This window comes from Marmota flaviventris, chromosome 2 (assembly GCF_047511675.1).
Source record: "Marmota flaviventris isolate mMarFla1 chromosome 2, mMarFla1.hap1, whole genome shotgun sequence".
NCBI classification, from domain to species: domain Eukaryota; kingdom Metazoa; phylum Chordata; class Mammalia; order Rodentia; family Sciuridae; genus Marmota; species Marmota flaviventris.
The window spans coordinates 20,739,682-20,759,473 of record NC_092499.1 but is presented as its reverse complement, the minus strand read 5'-3'; positions in this window follow the sequence as shown (position 1 = coordinate 20,759,473).

Genomic DNA, 19,792 nt, shown 5'->3' with positions numbered 1-19,792 from the left:
GAGCCAGGTGAGGCCTGTCTGTTGAGATCTTCTTGGACTCCTAGTATAAGGCAAAACACCTGTCACGGCTATCACTGAAAGGTCTGGTGACCTACCTTTTCAGGGAGGTAGGTCATAGAATTATTTTATGTCCAGCTCACACAGAAAGAAAGGAGAATTTCATAGGGTGATCTTCCTTCTTCTTTTGTTTTTTTTTCAAAATTTTAGGTGACATATTTTGGAGTGTCATATTCTTATTCCTAATAGCTCTATAAATACACAAACATATACATATTAACACATTAATTAAGGAAAGAGAACTCTAAAGATATTTTCAATTTTAATTTGTTTTTGTTTCTTCACTTGGGGTAAAGGGGATGCAGCAGATCTTCAAATTTTTATAACCATTAAGTGATCCATGTGGATTCAAACTAAAAAGTAGTTATCCTCTCCTGTCTAATCCTATAGTATGACACTTGTGGGCACATTTTATCTTGGTATTGGAATATGTCCACACCAGCTACCTGAAAAAATGTAAGAAATTATTTCATGGAAATATTTATTTTTTTTAGTTAAGGTTATATAAGATTGTTTTATTAGTGATAGCAAATGAAATCCAGGTACCTGCTGACTTTCTGTCATTGTTACCCTTTACTGGTCTCTGTTGACAGGTCTAAAAGTAGTGTAAAAGTGGTAGTTCTCCTTTCCTTTGGGTGTAGTACCTTACCTATTGTTAAAAGGATGTGTTCTTCTAGGCTGTTTCTAAAATTTTAAGGTTTTTTGGGTGGTGTCACTATTTGCTTTTGGATTTCTCTTATGGGCTGTATTAGTTTTAGTTCTAACTTGCCTTTCATCTTAGGCCAAGACTTGCTTTTATTCAATTGTATTTTCACATACAATTAAAGTTGTTATTATCCCAAAGCATATTTTTAAGAAATATGCTTTTTGGAAAATAAAATGCCTTAATGAGATTTGGGGATAGATCAGTTTTGAATCCCATTTAGAGGTTGAGCAGAGACAGTTTGTATTATATGGTTGGAAGAACTGAGGATTTGAAAATGATTGATGGGAGTTTAAATCCTGTCTCTATTCTTGGATCATTTGGGATAATTTGTTTTGCTTTCTTGGATTTCATTTAGCTCATCTTTAAATTGTAGATAATAATATAAAACTCTTCAGTTTGCTGAAAGAAAAATTGAAACAGTATATGTGAAAATTCAAACATGCATAACACAATATCAGGTGGTTATTTCAATTGTTATTTTTTTACTATTGTTACTAAACTAATTATTATTTCTGAAATTCCTAAAAATATCACTTCATGAAGTCAAATTTATTCTACTTGTATATCTCATGAATGCAGCTGGTGTGATGCAAACAGTGAGAACCAATACCTGAAAATCCATAAGATTAACAATTATTCTCTGAACTGAGAAGCATATCGCATAATATTTCTCTAAGAGAAAGCCATCCTTAGTTGTTGATTTGATTGATTTTGCAATTTCTTTTCAATTGGACTTTATTTCAGAATACTGCATTTCAAATATACTTTTAACACAATGGGTAATCTTATAACTCATAAATACCTATAACTTTATGCCAACAATGGCTTCTTCTGTAAGGACCCCTACCTGCCTCCCTACTGTCAACCAAAGATACCTCTTAGGAGCTTTAGTGTTGTTTGATTCACCTTCCTTTGACTTAAATTTCATGGGCACCTGATCTCAGATAAACCAATTGATCCCTTTTCTGGGGCACTAAAACTAGGCATTGCTTGGGGAGGTGTCTACAGAATGTTTTTTTTTCACAGTTGAAGGAGGCTGGCCTGCAGAAAGAGAAAACAATCTTGCTTAATGAAGCAGAAACAATGGAATTCTGATGATGATGCAAGAATTAAAGATAGGCAGTCAGGGTACATAGGTAATCAGATTGAGAAAATAAAGGCTGGTTTGGGTCCTGGAAGTTGGAGACAGCACCTAGAAGATTTGAATGTTAATGCCTCCAGAGCCTTTGATTACCAAGATTACCTACTATACTTCCTGTCCCAGAAGGTTGTTAAAGAAGCATCCAGTTAGCAGACAGGGAGCTGCTAATTAATGCCCCCTGCATAGCAGCTCCCTCCACCTTGGCCCTTCCAGCCCACCTGCTTCTCACCTTTTGGCCATCCCAATGGCATCTCCTGGGGTGTAGTTGAGTTTGCAAGAATGAGAGAGATAAGGGGAAGAGAGCAACAGAACAAAGAAAGTCTAAAATATATAAAAAGGGCAAGATGCTTTCACTTCTTGAGATACCAGGACACCGGCTATGGTCCCCTTCTCCCTCCCAGGAAGAGTCTGTATTACTATTTTTAAATAAAACATGCTTTCTATGCTGGCTTCCACCACTTCCCTACTGTTCAAATGTCAACATTTGAGGAAGCAGAACTCATCACTGATAACTAGCTGATCAATGACAGCCAAATTTCTCAGCTGCAGTGACATCTTGGCCTTCCTCCACCTCTGCTATTAAACTCTGCTTCAGATTCTGAAACACTTCTCCGTAACCAGAGCTATTTTTCTCATTTTTAAATTTTATTATTTTTTTTTTAAATTTAATCAAATTTAACTTTTTTCATCTGATGTTAAAAATCATATGTTTAGGTGACGTAGTACATTTTACACTTAATGAAGTCTTATGTGTTAAGCATTTAATGAAATTTATTAAATTGAATTTTATCAGATTGGGCTAAAAGCTATGGGACTGACTAGGATTGAAGGACTGAGAAAGGAGAAGACCTAATAGTTTTCTTTGATTTATAACTTTCTTTTATTTCAAAAATAACCTTTACAGAAAAGGAAATTACAAGTTTATACAGAGAGACACTTGGCTATTTTCACTGGATTGCATTGCTATAGCTCAGCAGTAAAAAGAAGCCTTTCAAACTATTAGGAAAAAATAAATAAAAAATAACGGTTAGAACCTGAGCAGTTATACAAAGCAGAAATTGGCTTGGCCCAGTACACTGAAATCCTGTTGCTTTTATTGGAAATGGTTTCTTTTTCAGTAAGTGCTTTTTTTTTTTTTTTAGTTCTGAGTCTGTAGCTGCAGACCCTTGGTTGAGAAAATGGTCATACAGAGACACTGCCAGGGCATTCTGCCTAAAAAGGAATTCTAGGGAAGAAAGCCTGGGTATCTTGCAGTGGGATTGTTTGTATAAAAATTCACATTCATTGCTTTACACTCTTAGTGTTGAAAGCTTTTCTCTATAAGAAACTCCATCTACCCTGAGCCCCAGTATCTTTCGGTCTCTTTTTACAATGTCACTGTTAGAAAAAGATGAAAAAGAAACAAACCCAGAATCTTGGCTTCTTTTCAGATATATTCTGGTGAGCTACTCGGTGAAGGAGTTTCAATGGAAACCCACCCCTGGATCAGGAATGGCAATTCAGGAACTGATCACTTTGAATTATTCATGACCCAGTCAACCTTGACATTCTGAACACTGTGTGTGAGAATAGAAGAACTGAACAAGAAACCATAATGGTCATTATTAAGAAGCAATAACTGCTATTCAGATGATTACTAGCGCCCAGAAGGAGTAATCAAGTCTTAAATGAAACTGCTCTACATTTGAAAGCCTTCCCTACAAATGTCTTTGAGAAATATAACTACTTTAGGTAGTATTTATTTTCCATCCTTTTCAATTTATTGGGTATTTTACAGTAGATTTTCTTATCATGTTACATTCCAGGCAGACCTTTGGGGTGCGGTCACAGATGTATTTCCAAAGCTGTATGCTGAATGAGGGATGTGTAAATCAATTAAGTTGTTCTTGTCCTTCATGGGGATTTATGAATGTCTTTTTCTCCGCATCTACTTTATTCATAGGATTTCAAATAAAAGGGAGAAATGAGAGAGGGTTTTTCTAAGAGGGAGAGAAGTATTCTTAGCAAGGAATCTTGAAACTGCTGAGTTAGAGACATTTCTGTAAATGACTAAGGACATCTGGACTGAGCAGCATACATATCTCACTAACATTGGATTGTGCAATATATAATCTTAATGACTGTGGCTTGAATTAAGCACACACACACAATCTCTTACTCACAAATCACAAGGTCTCCCAGTAATTTACTCAAATAACTCCTTCAGAAGAAGGTGACTTTTTTGTTAGATTTCATGGTTGTATCAAACAGGACACTCCAGGGGCCAAAGTGTTAAAAATGCTATATAGGAAGAGGCAGAGATTATGGCCAAATTTAGTTACTCACACAAATCTCCTGCGTTTCCCCTGATGTCTGAAAATCTAAAAAAACTTAATTTCCCGAAACAGCGCTGGGGCTTGTTTAATGTGGTTTTGGTCTGTGTCTTAGAAAGCGGTGTAAGAATCTATGCATTGCATGCAACGGTTTTACATTAGAGTGCAAGGAAAACTTATGCGAAATGATGTACATGAACATTGTCAGAATTATGTAATTACCTTAATGCTCATAGCTGTCATGACCCATCATAACATGAATCGATTTCATGCTCACAGCAGCCATGACCTGTATTGCCATGGTTACCTTAAAGTGTTTGACTGCAGAAGGAGACCTAGAAAAAGTTTTAGAGGCCGCCATCATTTAAGAATGAGTATGATTTTCCACCAATAAGCATAATTTCCTTTTAGTTTATATTTTAGGAGTTTATAAAATCATATTTTTGTGTGTATATGTATTAAGATTAGAAACTTTAAATGGTTAACCATCATTAATTTATAGTTTAGTTGAAATGAATTCCAGATCTTTCTACAAATATGTTTATAATGTAAAGCCATGGAGAGATCTTAATGAAAGGGGAAAAGGGAAATTCAATGTGATTCAAAAAGGTGAAGGAAGAGATAGAAGAAAACAATGACCTAAATTATAATTGTTTCTTCTTGGAAAATATACAGAAGTCTTATAAATCTATTAGGCTCAGTTTTCTTTCTATTTACTTTAAAATAATAGGCTCATACTGGTGAAAACACATGAGAAATAACATTTTGTTGGAAAAAGTAAGTGCAATTGTGCACTCCTCTCCTGAAGGTGAAGAGCTGGAAACATGGTCTTACACAATCCAAAGGTCAGCACAGGAAGACTCTGTCTGATGGGCATGCTTCCTGCCTGGAAAGAGCTCTTTCCTCAGCCATTGTCTACCTACATTTTCTCTCTTACTGTCCTTCATGTGCTCTAGAATGACTCTTGTCTATAGACCTTCCCAGTTGCTGGACAGTTTGCTTAAAAAAAATTGTGACCCAGGCCAGGTGCATTGGCACACAACTGTAAATCTAGCATTTTGGAAAGCTGATGCAGGAGGATTGCAAGTTCAAAGCCAGCCTCAGCAACTTAGGGAGGACCTCAGAAATTTAGCAAGAATCTCTCTAAGTAAAAAATACAAAAAAAAGGATGGGGATGTGGCTCAATAGTCAAGTGACTGTGGATTCAATCCCTGATAATGGAAAAAAAAATGTGACTCTTCCTTTCAGGGTAACTCCTTTTCAAAGTTTAACTATCAAATAAAATTCCATGTCCTTGGAGAATATTTCTTTTTGATTAATCTGATTAAAAATAACTCCATTGGGCTGGGGATGTGGCTCAAGCAGTAATGCACTCGCCCGGCATGTGCAGGGCACTGGGTTTGATCCTCAGCACCACATAAAAAATAAAATAAAATAAAGGTGTTGTGTCCACAGAAAACTGAAAAATAAATATTAAAAATTTGTCTCTCTCTTTAAAAAAATAAATAAAAAATAAAAATAACTCCAAGTCTCTGTTTCCAGTGACTTATATTATGTCTTTAGAATTGTATCAATGCTTAGAAATTAATCTTTGATTATATAAATAATGTGAGTATCACCTGAGCATGAACTTTGCCTTCTTCATTAGTGTATTTCTAGGAGATACAGTGCCTGACTAATATCAGCTACTCAATAACTTGAATAATAGAGAAGTATTGAATTCAGAGCCATGCCTTTATATGATTAGATTATGGAAAAAATTAGACATATTTGTAGTTAGCATTAATTTTTCATGTTGGTTTATTTATTTATTTATTGCCGCAGTCTGGCTGGGCACAAATCACTCAAGCAGGAACAAACTTTATTTCTGAACTCCACCAGCACACTCCACACATGCTCCCCGGGAACTCTCCCGAACCACCCACCCGGCTCCTCCAGGAACACACCACACACCAACCAGAACTCCCACCACCGGAACTTCACCAACCAATGAGAACTCTTCAGGAATCCCCGGGAGAGCTCAACCTGAACTCAAGGGAACTCCGTGAGAACTCAAAAGTCATCATCTTAATGGCTCGCTGGCGTTACCTCTCAACCACTACTTCTGGCAAAAATGTCATGCGTCATCCCGACTAGGCTGTGGCCCTCAACCATTTATCATGCATTCTCAAAATGTTTCCTTAAACTAACTTGGTGTCATGAATGGGAGTATTTTCTATGCCATAGAGGGCTGTAAAATAATTAAAAACGAAAACAACAAGCAGTTTTAGGCAGTTTTGCATATGTATATGTGTGTTATTTTTCCTTAGTTGATTATTCCAATACATAAAAAGATAATGGGTTTGATGGAGGAAAGTCAAAAGTATTGTGGTAATTTCACATTATAACAAATGAAAGTAGAAAAGTGGACAGATCCCAGGCTTTTTTTAGAGGTAAAGCTAATAGGACTTGAGTGACTAAATGTGAGGATTTAGGAGATTGAATGGATGGCTCCCAGGTTTTAGTGAAGGCATGGTTATTTATGTCAAAAATTGATTAAGTGTGCCTAGTGCAGTGGCTCATGCCTATAATCCCAGCGGCTCAGGAAACAGAAACAGGAGGATTTCAAGTTCAAAGCCAGCCTCGGTAATAGCGAGGTGCTAAGCAACCCAGTGAGACCCTGTCTCTAAAAAACATATGAAATAGGGCTGGAATGTAGCTCAGTAGCTGAGTGCGCCTGGGTTCAATCCCTGTTACTCTGCCCCACACCCTCACCGCCCTCCCCAAAAAAGATTAAGTGAATGCAGAAGGTTGGTGGGAAAAAAGTCACAATTGAGTTCAGTGTTTGGAAAGTTGAGTTGAGGTCCTATGGAATATCCTTGTGGATCGTCCACCTGTCAGTTGGTTGCAGTGACTGGGAATTCAGCAGAACTGCTTATGAGAAAATGTATATTTGGGAATAATTGATTGAAACCGTTCAAGTATAACAAAGAACAAAAAAAGATGTAGGAATATACAAAGAAACAGAGAAACAAAGTTAAGAGAAGTATTAGGACAATCATATTAGTATAGTTTCCCAAAAAGGACTTGATAAATAATGTCAAGTATAGTAAAAGTCAAATATAATGCAGTGTGAAAATTAGTAGAAAGTGTATTCATATTTCTAGTTGTTTTAGAATCAATAATTCAGTATTTAATATAGTAGTATGAGGTATTGTTACAGAATGTTTTTTCCCAGACTCTTGAAAATAGTTTTTTTCATTTCTTATAATAAGTATGATAACTTAAAATGAGTGTTCAAAGGTATTTTTATGTTCTATTTATCAATTCAACATAATTAACAGGTGACTTTGTAATGAGAACACAATCTATACTATTTTTGTTCTTTTATGAGGATGAGAGAATATTAGAAATAGAATTTGAATCAACAAACTCCCAGACCATTGATAGGTTTCCATCTGTTGCTAGAGGATATGAGTTACAATAGACTCACAGATACATGAAAAACAATATCTATGGATAAGGCAGGTAAAATCAATCTCAAAAATGGAAATGTTGAGTAGACTAAGACTGTAAATATAGTTATCTTCCAAACAGCATAATGGAATAGCTACCCAATCAGATGTGAGTCCTTCTTCTGTTACGTGAACCACTGTGCCATCTACTCAAATCTCATTTATGTGGCCATCTTGACAAGAGAAATGTCTTTAGTATTCTAGTTGTGCAATAATTCCTCATAAACGGCTTCTAATTTCTTATAGCTCCTCTCATTCCCATAGAGTTTAAATAATATTGCTCTATAAAACTCATCCAATATTAAAAAGTTGAGGTAGAATTGCTTTGAAAGATGACAAAATGAAACTTAAACAAACAAGGAGTAAAATAATAAAGAGCAAAAATCAACAAAATAGAAATTTACACACTGAGTATCTGTAACTGGCCATAAATATGCCTCTCAAAATTAGTGAATCTTGTTTTTTTTTTTTTCTTTTCCTTTTTCCCTTTGAGTCTCCTGCACACCTGCTTTTCATGTCGATGGCTCTTTCTGGCATTTCTATATTTTCTTTTTTAACCAAAGCCAAAGAGTTGTCCATCCTTTTGCTCACCATCCACATGTAATCAGTCATCAAATTCTGTTACTACTGCCTCCTAATTTACTCATGGGTGACTTCTCTCAGTTCCCACTTGACAGCATCTTAGGCTATCTGGTCCTATGTGTTGTGAGATTATTACAGTGACTTCTTGCTATGTATTCTCCTTGCTCAAAGCTGTTCTAAAACGAATCCATAATTCATACTGCTCTCAAAATAATCATTTTAAAATGAAAAATCGGATCCTACTTCTTTCCTGCTTAGAACACTGCAATGGCTCTCCAGGGCATTCGGTGTAAATTTCAAACTCCTTAGCTGATTTTACGGTGCCCTTCTTAATCTGAACCTGCAGGTTGTCTGAACTCATATCGTTCTAGTCTTTACATAAAGGCCTCCCTCCAGAACCTGGGGTCATCGATTTTATATTAAAGCCATACATTTTCTTCTAAGCATCATTTTAGCTGCACCCCACAAAACTAAACATGTTACATCTTGTAATTTGGTTAAAAAGCAATTTCTAATTCCTTTGTGCTTTCTTCTTTGATACATAGATTATAAATAATTTGTACAACTTTCAAATATTTGTTTTCCTACATTTAAAGGAAATTTAATTTTTAATTTAGTTCCACTGATGTTAGAGAACATACCATGTGTGTTTTCAATCCTTGGAAATGTTTTGAAACTATTTTTCTGGGTCGGCATGTAGTTTATGATGATGAATTTACCAAGTATATTTGCAGAGAATGCATACTTTATAATTGTTGTATATATTAATTTATAAATATCCGTTAAGTCCTGATAATGGAACAATATTATTTAGATCATCTGTCATTATTGCTTTTCTTTTGTTTGCTTAATTATATCAAGTGCTGAGAGAGAAGTGTTAAAATTTTTAACCCTGTTGATGTAATTGTTTTTTTGTCCCTTTCATTTTGTCAGGATTTGCTTCATGACTTTACATTTCTGTTACCAGTTACATATAGATTTCTGATAGCTTTGTGCTCCACAGGAACTGACTGTTTTATGAATATTGAATGACCATATATGTCTGGTAATTATTTTGTCCTAAATTTACTTTATCTGATATCAGCTACAGATCTCAAAGGTAGTACTTCAGCTTTTCATGCATACTGTTTGCATGGTATGTATTTTATTCACTTACTCTCAGTCTTATCTATAACATACATCTCTTAAATATAGTGTAAAGTTAAATTTTTTAATCAATTCAGATTTTCTTGATGATTTAATGGATTTTTGGTTCATTAATATTTAATTTAATTACCAATGTAATTAGATTTATGTCTAACTTCTTATTATTTGCTTTCTGTGGGTTCCTTTGGCTTTTTTTTCTTATTCTGATTCGCATTTCCTGCCTTCTTTTGCATTATTTAGATTTTTTAAGTATTCTATTTTAGTGAGTGTGCTGAATTACTAGTTTTTGCATATTTTCATGTACTATTCTAAGGATAATACATCCTAAGATTTTCAGTTGGGAAATAGTTAATATTTTATTATTTCATGCAAAATGCAGAAATCTTGAGTGTTAATTAGCTTTCTGTCTCTGTGACAAAATACCTGAGAAAAACACAGTGAAAGAGGAAAGCTTTATTTTGGCTCCTGGTTTCATTCCATGCTCATTGGTTCCTTTGATTCTGGATGTGAGGTGAGGTAGAATATCATGATGTGGAGGGTGTGACAGAGTAAATCTGCTCATCTCTCATGGCAGTCAGGAAGCAGCAAGAGACCAAGAACACGGACAGGATATAGCTTTTAAGAACATGTCCTCCATGACCAACATGTTCCAACTAGGCCCTTCACCACCTCCCAATAGCACCACCAGTTGAGAAGTAAGCCATCAAAACATGAACTTTTTAGGGACATTCCAGATCAAAACCGCAACAGCTTATAACTAACTGTGTACAACGTTTTATTGTTATGCTGTTGTGTAATATTATTACATATATATGTATATGTATGTATATATGTATATACATATGTGTGTGTTTATACATACATACATTACAAAAACAAATTAATATTATATTTTGCTAGAAAGTCATATGTATTTTAAAACCAAAGAAGAAAACTAGTTGTTCATATTTATTCCAATGTTTATACTTTATGACATTGTTCATTCTTTCTTGAGGATGCAAATTTCCCTATCATACTATATTCCTGTGCTCTGAAGAATGTCTTTTAATACTTCTCACATTAGAAGTCTGACCTTGACACATTCATGTATTTTTTGTCTATCTGAACTGTCATACCATCATTTTTGATGGGTATTTGTACAAATACGAAATTCTACGTTGGCCATGTTTTGGATTCAGCATTTTGCTGAGTAAATTTTTGATTAAAAGGCTTTAGCTAGTCATACAATTCAGATGATTTTGCCCCTCATTGTAAGGTCATTATTTTTTTGCTTTAGCTAGTCATACAATTCAGATGCTTTTGCCCCTCATTGTAAGGTCATTATTTTTTTTTCTGCCTAGTTTAAATATTTTTTTTCTTTCTCTTTTCAGACTATGACATACCTAGTTGTGGTCTCCCTTGTTTATCTGATTAAAATTTCCTGAGCTTTTTGAATCTATAATTTATGTCTGAGTAAATCTGAGAAAATTTCATTCCAATATTTCTTCGAATTTTTTTTCCTGATAAATCATCAATTCTATGGATTTGTAGTCACACATGTAAAAAATTGTTTTTCTTGTCATCTATCCAGGCCCTGATGCTTCGCTCATTTTCTTTTTCATTCTTTTCTCCTGCCTTCTTCAGATAAGACATTTTCTATTCATATCTTTTCACTTGATGACTCTTGGGAATGTAAGTACTCTTCTTTCTGCTAAGACCATCCAGTACATTTTTTATATCAGATATTGGCTTTTTAGTTCTAAAATTCCCATTTTTATTGTTTCTTTTCATTGTTTCTCTATCTCTTTTGGGGATCATCCAAATTTTTACTCCCAGTATAGGACTATTCTCTTTCTTTTTATTCAGATATATTTATAATAGCTGCTTAAAGTCCTACTTTAAAAATTCTTACATCTGGGTGATCTCAATGTTGGTCTCCATTGTTTTTTCTTTTTCTTTTTTTTTTCCTTGAGAATAGGTCACACTTTCCAAGTTCGTAATATGCTTAATAGTTGTATACTACATTGTGTTATTTTAAATATTCCATTGGGGACACTCTTGGCTCTGTACTATTTCTCTAGAGTTTTGGTATTTTTCTTTTTTTCTTGCAAAAGACAATTAACGTATGAAATAATTTTGAAAACATCATTTAGCTTCTAGTTACATTTAGTTATGTTGTCTTTTGAAAAGTTGTTGGTAACCTACCCCATGCTTTTGCTTCTGACTTCTGTCATGATATCAGGAGAGTTTATACATAGAATTTAGGGTTCACCTTCTCTGATCCTGTTTCTTCCAGGATTAGCCTTTCACTTTCTGACCCTAGTTTCCTTGAGTCATTTTGTTTGATACTTAAAGAAAAAAGACTCTATGTTTTCTTTCTAAATTTCTGATGCCCTCTGGAAAGCTGACTCTGTCCTACTCACTAGCTAAAATCCATACAGAATGTACAACTCATTCTAAACCATACTCATTTTCTGGGGTTTCAACTATTTGTCAGAAAATGTCCCTGCTTTTATGTATGAGGTAGGTAGAGCCCCTAGGTAGTTTTTATTGTTGTTTGTTTGTTTGTTTGTTGTATGTGTGTGTTAGATACTTTCTTTTGTGTTAGATACTTTTTGTTTGTTTGTTTGCTTTTTGGTTTAGCATTTGTAGGAGTGCATTTGAAGATTTCCAAAGCAGAACACAGATATTCAATTTGTATTTTGTCATGTAATGGAAAATAAGACCAGGTTGGAAACATAGAAAACTCATTCCAAACACCAGTTGGTATTGAATTAGGTCTGTGAAACTTCAGATGCTACCTGGGATCAAAGAATTTACATTCACTTTTGAACCTGTCATCTTATTTCTGAGCTTCCAGTAAAAATATGATGATTTATATACACAGAACAAGTTAATGTCTTCCCTTAAGTCATCACACAATTATACAAACTCCTTTCACATATTTAGATATAGTTATATAAACACAATTCTTGTTATATGGTTGTTTTCAACCTCATGGGGTATCCCACAGAGATATTTATTTTTGTTTACCTTAATAAACATAATTTCTTTATTGTATTTACCATTTACATTGATGAAATTGATCTGTCTTTCCAGGGGATCATGTTATGACATGTGACTTTGGTAAGATAACCCACTAGCTACTCAAGGGCAGGTGGGGAGATACAGTAAACCGTTGATACAAATTCTGTGAACCCCTGATAATGCCTTCTTTAGAGTCTAAGCTTATTAAGTAGAGAAAATGCCTCATCACTATTTTTATATTTGTAGCAGCAGCAAGGTTCATGACTTGTGTATATCGTATTTTTGGTAAACTTTTGAGAAAGTGACATCAGCCAAAAAATAATTTTTGATCATTAAATAATCACTTTTTGATGGATAATATATGAGAAAGAAAATGACATTCAGAGTCTGAAGTGCTTTATTTGATACCATAGTTTGCAATTCAATAAAAGCAGTCAGGTAAATCAATCTTTTCTGACTCTAAGTGACTTATTCAACAAAATGGGGATAATGTTAGTTAACTCCCTGAGTAGTGAAACTCATATACAAGATAATGCAGATGAAATGGCTTTTGAAGTATTAAATTGTTAACAAATATTAGTTATGATGTCTGTGTAGGACACAGTATGCCTGACAGTGTAGTTAATGTAAAGCATTTGAGATAAAGTTTACTACAAAAAAGAAGTTGCAACAAAGGCTTTATTGAAAAGATGAACCTGTGAATATGTATTGAACATCTTCTGTGCGTCAGATTCATGCGTCCAAATAAATTGTCTGTGATTGAGGACTCAAGTCATGAAGTGATATCTGCAAGCTTTAGTCTATTACATTGTGGATTTCTTTTCTTTTCTTTTTTCTTTTTTGTAACTGCTTTTTAGAGCTCCATGCTTTGCTTTTAAATTTCTTCTTTGATTCGCAAATATACTAAGAATCTAAATACACACAGTATCTATCTATCTATAAATATATATATATATATAAATGTATATGTATTTATAAATATATATTTAATATATTAAATATATATATATATATATATATATATATATATATATATATATATATGTTTAAATACCTGTATTTTCATAGGTGTGGTGTGCATTCCTGTAGTCCAGTGACGGAAGTTGGGTGGGGGGTAGACTGGGTGGGAGGATGGGGGTGGGGGTGGGGGATTGAGTGGGGGGTTGAAGCAAGAGGATTACAAGTTCAAGGTCAGCTTCAGAAACTCAGGGACACCCTAAGGAACATAGCAAGACCCTCTTTCAAAGTGAAAAATAAAAAGGCCTGGGGATGTAGCCCAGTGGTTAAGAACCCCTGAGTTCAATCCCTGATACAAAATATATAACATATGTTCATATATATGCTTATTTATTATTTATATATTGATTTATTATTTGTATTTTAACAAATATATTGTAGATAATGAAAAACAATTAATTTGAATAGTGAACATACCAGTAATCTCTCAGGCTTATAGATCTGACATTCTTAGAGAATAAGCCAGCCATGATGAGAGACAAGTCACTATAGAAAAATGGAGCAGGTGTATACGCAAACTTCCTGCTTTGGTTATAATGCAAGGTCTTTGTTTTTGATGTCCTCTCTTCTTTCTACTTTTTGTTTCCATCTATAGTCAAAGCTAAACTCTTAGTGGGAGTCCATAAAAAATATAATTGAGATTCTTGTTTTAAAGCTATAAATTGCATCTTCCTGATCCCAAGTTAGAGGTAAACAATTTAGAGATTAAAGTTTAAAATTTAATTTTAAATCACTTTCTCTATGACTCATGCTTCTTTCCTTTCGTATTTAAAGACTTAACTGAATAACTTTAAACAAATCAAGCCCTGTAGAGCTAACTACTCATTTCACTAGAACAGTGGACTTGGCCAACATGTTGGTTTCAGTGGATACTGTCCTGAGGATTTTAGCGTGGCTGATGCATTATTACCAGAACATTTGCTTACCTTTTTTCCTAACTAGGGCTTGAGGCAAAAAATATGGATTCTTTTTTTGCTGGCTCTCCTTGCTAACAGAACATAAAACCAAGATATAGCCTGCATTCTAAGGGAATGCTCCTTAGGACCTTCTGTTTGGCCTCTGGAAAAGCTTTGGACCGCTTTGTGCTAAAGATTAATTCCATTTTTCATGTTGAAGTAAAGGTCCTCCAATTTCACCGTGACATTTACATCATTGAATAGACATCTCATTGCTAAAGTAAATTTATACATAATATATCTCAGCTTTGGGATCCTTGGATTTTAATTAGAGAATGAGACATAAATCAGAATTTCAAGTTAAAGTGGTCGATTGAGCTGCCTCTTGCTTTCTGCTCAGTTAACAGTGTCTCTCACAATCTTCAAACATAAATATACTAAATTCCTATATATTCTTGAGAAATACCTTGGGAAATTATGCTTCTTTATATTGTATCAGTTAAAGGAGATATCTTCAGTATTCAAGTATTCTACAGCAAAATGCACATGGAAATGTCTCACCAAATAAAAGTGGAAACTCTCATTTCTTGGTTCTGTCTTTACTCCTTCCATGTTTAATACGTGGTATGTGAGCACAGCAAAAACAAAACATGTGTCACATTATACATGTCTTTACCCACTGTGCTTTTACAGACCTAAAAAAGCCATTTGGCTTTGTTACCCATTTAACCACTCACAAAGTATGAAAACATGCTTACATGTAGTAATTGCTAAGTTTAATGGTATATTTTTGGAAAACCAGGGAAAATGTGAAACACCTGCTACTAAAGCAGCCTGTTCACATTTTTGGACATATTGCTAGGCTTCTAGAAAAGCAGGAAGTGTAATGGTATATAGAGAACCCTGATTCATTTTGAATCAGACACAAAACAAGTAGGGCATCCACCCAGGCACCAAAAGACTAAAATTAATTATTTATCACATAGCAGATTTTGGTCTGTTGTACTAAAAGACAAAAACAAACAAATAAAAAAAAACTTGTTGAAATCACAGCAGTATTAATATATCTATGATTTTTTGGTAGTCAAATGAAAAATGCCCCAAAGTGTCTTCTTTCAAATATTACATTCTATTACATTTGGTTAAGTAGTTCCTGAAAAGCATCTTAGACAAAATCTCATTGCATTGTTACATTGATAGCATAGGTTAATTTTGAGGAGAGGAGACAAAGGAAGATTTTCATACATTTGTCTATGTATCTTTGAATTTTTAAATCTAATGAAAACTTATCCACATAGAACCATTAAAAAAAGAGAGGACTTGTATCAAAAAAATTCTAATTAATTATTGAAATCATTTTTTTCTCATTGTCCTCCTACATTACAGAGGATGTTATTGACACTAAATATAAATTGCTTATTTTCTTTTAAAGCACAGTGCAGCCTCATTAGAGGTGTTTGTCAATGTTCAGGGAGCACAGGAGAGAAAGATGCACAGCAGGCTGAGATGCTAGGAAGAAGCAGTGACCACAGCAAGGCATAAGCACAGCAGAGCTGGTTCAAGACAGTGGAGAAAGAGAACCCAGATGCAGAGAGAAGCACATGCACAGCATCCTTTGAAAAAAATAGAGTCACTTTTCAAGGCAAGTTGCCCCTCCCAGGAAGAGAAATATGTTATACTTTTAAGAAACCAGTATGGATTGAAGTTATGTACATGGATCAAAGTCCATGTACATTACCTAAGGATCTTGTATTTAATCCTGGACCAGTGTAGGGTGTGAAGGATTGTAACAAAACAGAAAATTTAAGAAGAAGAATAAAATACCAGATTCACAGTTCATGGTGACTGAGGATAACAGCAGATGCTCTTCCAATAACTATTTATCCTTTATCCTATGCCAAAACTAGTGATAATTGGATTAATTGTGATATCTGGCAGAGTGTCTTATTTCTAATCTGCAAAGGATTATCCAGGGAATCCTTGAATGTGTGAGCAATTTAATCCTAGCATCTCATTTTAGATGTATGTTTTCTGTGGTTATTTATGGATTCAACAGGAAAGAGGTTGCTTAGTCAAATGAACTATTAAAAAATATGAGAAGGCTTAATAGACATAGTGGTGAAACATCCTGGATCTAAGAACAGTGGACAGCAGATACTTCTTATGATCTAAACAGAGAAAAAGAAGGTTATCATGTAGTGCATAGTGAAAGTGCCTGCAGAAGAATGTTACCAGACAGGTGCTTTGGAACTCAGCTAGCTTGCAGGAATCTTGCAGCGAGAGCGAGGATAATAATACATACTGGATGCTTCTCCTCTTCTCTCAGTTCCTGTGGGTACCAACACTTGACTAACTTGAAGTTACAGGACAAAGCAACTCTCCCAGGAAGAACTGGCCAGCAATCTGGTGTAACAATGTGAAAGAATGGAGTCAATCTGGAGGGAAGGATGGACAATGTCAAGCACGACGCATGTCCTTCCATCAGTGAGAGCCTTCACAAAATAATGGTTCCATAGTGTGTTCATAATCAGAGAATGTTCAAATCATCAATAAGATCATGTCAAGTGCCATTTAATATATGTCCACTCAGCTGAGGGACTCTAATGTTTAATATGGTGATGTGCAATGTCCACCATCTTGAAAACAGAGCATGTAGTGTTCTCAGAAATATCATAATGTTACACTCCTCTCAAAGTTTAGGTTGGAGGGTGAATTGGGAGCAGTGAGTGTATTCCTGTGGTATATTAAACATTTGACCCATTCAAGGAACGCAAAGTACTCAAACAAATCATTACCTTATATATATATTTTTTTTGTTGACTAATCCAATGTGTTTACTGAGTTGTAGGGTCCATTTACCACAGCTATCGTATTTTAGAAACACATTTTTTACTTTAGTTTTTCTCTTTCATTGTGGAGGCATCTCCATGAACAAAGTTCTCTGGTTCTTTGGAAATATTAACATTTTACCTAAAACTGTATATGACACATCATTTTCCAGTTTGATTTGAAATAATCGTAAAAACTTCAAAATTGTGAAAATACCCCCCCCCCTTTTTTTTCTTTCCCAAAACTAAATTCTTTCTGCTCTGGACTAGGTTACATATGTTTTCTCTTTATTTCTCCACTGTTAATAGTGTATCTTTTAACATAAAAAAAAAATTTTCCTGACTTATTAGCTGCAAATGAACTACTTAAGAACAAATACCATGGTTTAATTTTCCTGTCATGGCTGTGCAGTGTATTAGGTATTTTCTGATAATTAGTTCTTAAAAATCCCTTAGTTAAAAAAAGAAAGAGAAATCAAATTCTTTAAGTGTGTCATCTGTTTTCCTTTCAATATTTGCTTTGATTCCTTTCCTTGTATCTGAATGTTCTTCATGACGACCACGTATATTCTCCATATTTTTCATATAAATTTGATTCCTTGGACTAGTGGAAGAGTAACTGTAATAAAACAAAGAGGTTAAAAAAATTAAAGGAATCAGAAAGCTGCAACATTAAGTGCAATAATTTCAGCTAATTGACAAATCAAAGTGTTACATCATTTCAATATTTTGGAAAGTTGACTAGTATTTTGGCAGTGAAATTTATAAGAGGGAACACTTTTTCTGTGATGGACACACTTACCTTTTACAGCTGATGCTTCATTTGGATTCTTGAAATCATGAACAAATGAATTTGAGCATTCTGTCTCCAGTCCTCCTACTCTTTTGCCCTTCTCTAAACCACTGCATAATAAGATTTAATTAGTTGGAAGTCACACACACTTATATATTTAAATTTTGTTGCAGATTTTTATTTTACCAGTCTGGATATATTTTGAATTTATTTTTTTTCTCTCTTCCTTTCCCTTATACAATTAACTAATTTAAATAGAAAATGTTGGATAAAGACCATAGATTATTTATGTTGACACTTTCAACACATAATAAAGCACTTATCACATACAAATATCTAGTAAAAAAAAAAAGCGTTCCAAATTTTTAACCTCATCCCTTTATTACAAGTTAAAAAAAAAAAGAAAATGCTATTAAATAGGACAATCCAGGATCAGTCATCACTATGCAGTGTTTTGTATTCGCTATGCACCTGAAAAGGGATGAACTTCAACAGTCAGTGGAAGGGAAATACTTGGATTTTTCAAGAGATAGAACATTATTGAAAAGGTGCCATCTGTGACCTAAAGAGTTGAAATCATTTAAAAAAAAGTGTGTGTTATGTTTTGTAATGTATGAACCAATACCCCCAAATTAAACTGTTGAGATGTAAATACTTAAATCTGAGTATTTTGAATTCAAGTCACTGATGGAGGAATCCTGGAGATTTGCCACTATAAATAAAATGGCATTGGCAAGTCACGTAACGGGTAGTTTTAATACTAGTCATAGAAGCCTGTAATGTTCCCAATGATGACAGCATGATTTCTTCAAAATAGAATTTTTGATTTAAATTTGCTTGAGGAATATTTTTGTAATTATTTAATTAGTAAAACAAAATAAAATATATCATAGTTGCATTCTCTATTCTTGCTTTTATATCATATTATTTATCATAAATATGTTTGAAGATAATTATGTTAAACTTTTGAAAATTTATGTGTATGTGCCTGCATGTGTATAAAAATGTAAATTGCTTCTACCTAGCATAAATCAATCATTTCTTCATGATAAATACTGCTGGTATGCTTTTTGTGTGAATATGAATATGTCATTCTTGATTTGGTGTTATGATGTATTAATCTCCTGTGGATAATAGTCTACCCACTATATGAAAGACTGCTTCATAGTACATCAAAAATTGCAAGAAAAATTTTCCTCCAGCCATTTTTATTCTTGAAAGAAAAACATAGAACTAAAGTGGTCTGTGGGCACCTGTTGTCCATATGATGACCTTTAATTTACAGAATTAAAGCTTCATTAGAAAATATCTGATTCAAGTATTTAATTTCCACATCTTTTTTTATTTGAAATACACTGTTATTAATTATGGTGATCTTTAGACTCAGAAAAATGTTCATGTATAATATAGACTTAGATAAAATTTATAAGTTAGCTTAATTATAATATAAGCAACCATGTATAATGTTTTCTATACGCCCTATAATAAATTAAGGAATTTATGGACATTATCACACATAATTCTCACTTCAACATAATATATTATAGATTTATAAAATTTATAAAAAGCAGAATTTAAACCAGGTCAGTCCAATTGTCAAGTTTTTTCTCTAAACCCTTGTCCTCTTCATTCTTCAAAATTATGTAAACTAGAGCTCATTCAGCCATAGAACAGGTAATTTCAGGCTGTCATTCGCCTGCGTCTCGCAGACAAATTACTCAGGCTCAGTGCTAAAGAACCCACGGAAACTGCTTCTTGTAGCCTACTCCTATCAGAACATACACCGAGCCTGGAGTGGCCGAATTCCGGCTCTC